General features: G+C 48.2%; 1 pseudogene; it reads left to right on the forward strand.

Annotated features, from left to right (window-relative positions):
• The first annotated feature begins 1530 nt into the window (after positions 1-1530).
• On the forward strand, positions 1531-1649 carry LOC116079450 (annotated as a pseudogene).
• Positions 1650-5926: the final 4277 nt, after the last annotated feature.

The following is a 5926-nucleotide window of genomic DNA, read 5'->3' on the forward strand; positions in this document are numbered from 1 at the left end:
CCCCACTGCTGACCATCCCACCCCACCCCCTGCTTACTGGCCCTGGCATTCCCCTACACTGGGGCATAGAACCCCCACAGGGCCAAGGGCCTCTCCTCCCATTGATGACTAACTTGGCCATCCCTCTGCAATATATATGCTGCTGGAGCCATGAGTCCCACCGTGTAATTTTTAAAGGAGAATCAGGGACAGGAGAATCTCTGAAAACAGGGTGAGGGGCTAGCCTATTACAACAGCTAGGAAATTATGGTATTTAAACCTGATGATATATAAGACAATTCTGCAGCCTGCTAATCTCTCTCTTTGAGACTTCCCTGAATAGTAGTACATGTTTATGTGTAACTCGACTTTTCCTAACTTCAGTCACCTTGGCCAAACACATTATAAAAACTGTTCCACAGAAAGATTCAGAAATAATTCCTAGGTTTTAAATTACTCCTTTTTCAGGGAAGCCTGAGGAAATCTTCTCCCTCCTTCTCCATCCCATGCAGTACATGAAGAGTATCTCTGCCCAGCACATCCCAGCTTCCATGATACCTGTCGGTTGGGAGACTTTACCGGAAGTGTCTTCCTATTCAGCTCCAGATAAAGAGGGTCACAGCAGACAAAAGCAAGGGGTCCACCCAACTCTAGCTCAATTAATCACTGAGTTTATTGTGGGTTACTTACAGGACCGTGGGTGAGTGGTGACTTATGAGATCAAAACAACCCATGAACAGCTACACCACCCAAAAGTGTAGCAATTATGAACCACCTATATATCCCTGAGCAGGGGCAGGGTCTTAGGAGCCTCACTCTCGTCCTTAGCCCTCCCACCTCCTGCTAGGAGACAATGTTAAGAGCCTCAGTCTTAGCAGGGTCATATGGGTGACCACATGTCGCTGCCATATCCATTTTCAGAAAACAGTCATAGTGCCACAGTGCTTACATAGAAGCAACCCTTGTTTTACTTAATCTGGGAAACACCTTAAAGTGTTTCTTATAAACAAAAAGGTAGACATTATCAACTGAACTAGGCACAGCAGCTCAGACTTGTAATCTCTGCCCTTGGGAGGTGGAGGCTGGTGGGCAGACACAAGTTCAAGGCCAGTCTGAGCTACATAGTGAATTCCAGGCCAGTGTGGGTTATATGAGACCCTCACAGACAGACAGACAGACAGACAGACAGACAGACAAGCTCTCAGGCCACCAAGCCTGACCTGGATTCAATGCCCAGGGCCTACATAGTGGAAAGGAAGAACGGCCTCCCAGCTGTTATTCTCTAACCCCCACGTATGTCCCATGACATGTGCACAAGCAACAATTTATCTTTAATTCTCAACTAAATAAAGAGCATTTCCTGATGCTAAGACCTATGACAAGAAAAAGGCTTTTGTCTAGGAAACTGACGACAAAGCGGGAGACCTGCTCTTTTCTAAAGGAAAATGGGAGAAGAGTAGATCTGGAAAAGGAAAGATGGAGGAGTAGAGGGGGAACTGTGGTAGGATGTATTGCATGAGAGAAAAAGAAAAAAAAAAAAGAATAACTGATCCTGCACCCAGAGGCATTGCAGGTGTGGCTGCTCTGTCACAGGTGGCAGAGAAAAGAGAGGCTATGTCTATGCTCAGTGTTCTGGCCTGCAACATCTGAATGATTAGTAGTCTAACACTCCCTGAAGCAAACCTGAGACAACCACCAGTCTAGTGCTGCACAGACAGACCCAGATGGGCTCCCACGGAGCAAGCCAGAGATGAGATGAACCCCTACCTGGGGCCATATGGCCCAATGAGAGCCAGAGATTAGAAGAAACTTGCCTGGGATATTGCCCACCCTCTTGTAGGGGTGAGTCTAGGACAAAAGACTCCCACATAGGGCCACATAGGTGTCCAGGATGAGGAGCAAGTCAAAAACAATCACCTGTCCTGTACCATGGGGCCTGGACAGGGAGCTAGACTGATGTATGTACCACCAGACTGGCACCACACAGGCCTGGGGGCAGGGGACAGACCATGCCCAAGATGACCCCTGCCTGGTGCTATAATGCACAGGTGGGACATGGCACTCCTGAGACCACTCCTGAGACAACCCCAGACATTCAGAGATCCTGAGTGCCACTAACAGGTGCAAGTAAGTGATGGAGAAATGAAAGACAAAGAAACAGAAGGATGTGGCACAATGAAGAGAGGCAGAACTGGAGACTCGAGGGTAGTGAGGAACAGCCAGGTGTGAGTAGCCAATGATGCCACCTGGGACCATGGCGGGGTCCTGGCCTGTGCTACCACTGGGGGCCATGTCTGGGTCCGTGGCTGTGATGGTTTATATATGCTCAGTCCAAGAAGTGGCACCATTAGAGGGGTGTGGCCCTGTTGGATTAGGTGTGGCCTTGTCAGAGGAAGTGTGCCACTATGAGTGTGGGCTTTAAGACCTTCATCCTATCTGCCAGGAAGCCAGTATTCTGCTAGCAGCCTTCAGATGAAGATATAGAACTCTCAGCTCTTCCTGCATCAGCCTGCCTGGATGCTGCCGTGCTCCTGCCTTGATGATAATGGACTGAACCTTGGAACCTGTAAGCCAGCCCCAATTAAATGTTGTCCTTATGAGAGTTGCCTTGGTCATGGTGTCTGTAAAACCCTAAGACAATGGCCTTACTGCAGCAGGGGGTTCTGTTACCACCAAAAGCCAGGCAGATGTCCCTAGTCTGGGCTGCTGCCCAGGGACATGTTGATATCTGAGGGCTGTGCAGAACTGGCCCCACCCCTCACCTAGGCATTGTGAGAGAGCTGGCCCTGGGGACTGAGAGCAAGAGAGCTGACCCTTCCTCTAGCCAGCTGCAGTACTAGAGAGAGCAGCCCACACTTTGCCAGAAAGGACAGTAGAGCTGGCCCTGGTTGTCGGAGTTGTGGGTAAGCTGATCCTGAGGGTATGAGCATGGGAGAGCTGACCCTGCCATCATCTGTCATCCAGCAGCTTGGATGAGGGAGAGATACACTCTTATCCCCTTCCCCTTGCCACCTAAGGCAAGCAGGAGACCTGGCCCTGGGGTCATGATACAGGAGAACTGACTCTGCCCCTCCCCAGCTGCAGCCCTCAGGAGAATGGGCCCAGAACCTTGTCTGGACATCATAATAGAGCTGCTAGCCCTGGATGTAGGTGTTGCAGGTGAGTCAGCCCAAGGGCAAGAGTGTGGAAGAGCTGGCCCTGCCTGCCTCTTGTCTGTTATGTGCTGGCACCAGCAAGGGAGCCATCCCCTCTCTTTTGCCCTCACCACCTGCAATGAGTGAGAGAGCTGGCCCCAGTGGGGGTCATGAGAGTAGGAGAGGTGTCTCTGTCCCTCACCTGCTGCAGCACTTGGAAGGTGGCCCCTGAACCTCATCTGGGCAGCACAGTAAAACTGGCCCTGGATATGGGGACTGCAGATGAGCCAGCTCAAAAGAGCTGAGCACAGGAGAGCTGACCCAGACTCTCGTCTGCTGTGAGGTGGCACAGACAAGGAAAACATGCCCACCTCCCCTCCCTGGTTCCTTGCTACCTGTGACTGGCAAGCGAGCTGGCCCTGGAGTCATGAAAGTGGGAAAATAGGCCTTGCCCTTCACCTGCTGCAACAATTAGGAAAGAGGGCCCTGCACTTTACTTGGGCAGCACAGTAGGGCTGGCCATAATGGTATGGGCACAGACGAGCCAGCAGCCCCAAAGGCCTGACAGCAGGAGAGCTGGCTCTGCACCTTGCTGGCAGTGGCAATGGACGAGCCAGCTGGGGCAGGGTAGGAGAGCTCACCTTGATGGTGTGTATACAGGACAGCTAGTGGGTTGACAGCTCAGATACCTCTCAAGGCCCAGATCAAGGACTTTGAATTGGCCCACCCCAACATCTACCCCACCGATGAATTGCTGGAGTGTGTGAAGGGACCACTTCTAGAGATCCAAACTTCAGGATCTCCGTGACTCGGGGCAACAACAGGATCTCCAGCACCATGCCTGTCTGAGTGCCGCCATGTTCCCTGTCATGATGATAATGGACTAAACCTCTGAAACTATTAGATGCTTTCTCTTATAAGAGTTGGCATGGCCATGGTGTCTCTTCACAGCAATAGAACAGTGACTAAGACAATATTGTACATAGGGTTTATAGCTTCAAGCATCTACTTGAGTTCTGGCAATGCATCCCCTGACATTAAAAGGTAGACTGCTGAAGCTCCCATGTATAGAGAAGCTACGCATGCCACTAAACTTCTGTTGCTCCCTTGTTGGTTTCTTTTGGTACAGAGAATCCCAGCTACAAACTACAGAGGAGAGATAGACTATTGTTTCTCCTCCTCCAGAGTATTGTGTGGAGCCAGTAAAAATCCCTTGCAGCTAATATTTTACAAATGACCTGTTCTGCTTCACAGATGCAGGCCAAGAAGCGGATGTCAAAGAAATAATTATCCCATTCCAGAGATGCAGAGCTCAGGAGGCAAGGGGGTACAGCAACCTGCCATACCGCAAAACAAACTAAGCCAGGTCCTCTGAGCCGTAAACGAGACTAAATCATGCCTCACTGCCTCTCAGTCACAAGAAGAGGACATTAACAGTAGACCTGACATTTGGTAGAATCATCAAGAGAAGTTACAGAGTTGGGACAGGGAGGGGTTTCTAGAGAACACAGTAAAAACAGCCTCCCAAAGGGGGCTCACGTTCATATCTCTGTGTAAGTACATTAACCAGTGTCAGCATACCTACAAAGCAAAGGGTACCTTCTTCCCTCTTAGTATTCCCATTATGTTAAAGCAATGAATTAAAGTTTTAGAGTTAAAACTTTAAAAAAAAAACTATTGGTTTTAGCCTTACTTTCCCAAGTGAATTTGAGAAATTATGGCCTTGCCAACCTCATCAGTTAACATTCCCATTTTAAGTTGTTCCCAGGTAGATTTTTAAGAATGAGTGCTTGGCAAGTATTCATTATGCACCTACTGTTTGTCTCCACATTTGCCGAGCACCCACAGTGACCCAAGCACTGTGCTAAATGCTGAGGACAGTACTAAGGTGACGCAGCAGACTCCCACCCTCTGGGAGGCTTACAATCTGGCAGGACACACTGGTCATTAAACAGGAGCACACACGTCAGGATTTACAATCATTGTTCTTCGCAACTCTGCTGGTGGGAGTTTAAAATAGTACAACCTTTTGGAGGGCAAATTGTAGTAGCTATCAAAATTATGAATGCATATAACATCAGATCCAAGAGACATAAAGTTAAAATAAGAGCCAAACTAAACTACACAAAGATACTAAAACAAGGGCATGAAGTTTTAAATGTTACAGACATGAAAATAGTCTATGCAACACTGTTAATAATATTAAAAATGAGGGAGGAAGGGAAGAGGAGGAAGAGGAGAAGAAAAGAAGGAAAGGAGAAAGGGAGAGAGGGAAAGAGGGGAGAGTGGGTAAGGAGGATAAATTTGATCAAAACATGTCACTAGGGAAAAGGGAGGGAAGGAGGGAGAGGGGAGAGAAGGGAAGATTCTTCAGTGTGTCCCTGAGAGGCTACTCAACTCCAGTAGGTGTTCATACAACCAGGCACACACTGGCAACACTACGTGGACTCTGTGGGTTTTCTTAAAGAGCACTTAGCCTGGAGAGATGGCTCAATGGTTAAGTGCTCTTGTTGGTGTTACAGAGGACCTGAGTTCAATACCCGAACCCAGATTAGGCAGCTCCCAGCTGCTTGTAACTCAAGTTCCAGGGAATCAGATGCCCTCCTCTGGCCTCTGTGGGCACCTACATACATATGCACTTGCACACTGGCAGGCACATACATACATACAAATAAAATAATTAATAAATAAATAAATAAAATCTTAAAAAGAAAAGGCGCATATAAAGTTTAGAACAAAAAGTGGCAGGAAGACTGAATAGGAGAGAATAAGAGTAAATTTGATCAAAATATATTCTATGAATTTTTAAGACA

The sequence above is a fragment of the Mastomys coucha genome, unplaced genomic scaffold, assembly GCF_008632895.1.
Source record: "Mastomys coucha isolate ucsf_1 unplaced genomic scaffold, UCSF_Mcou_1 pScaffold5, whole genome shotgun sequence".
Taxonomy (NCBI): domain Eukaryota; kingdom Metazoa; phylum Chordata; class Mammalia; order Rodentia; family Muridae; genus Mastomys; species Mastomys coucha.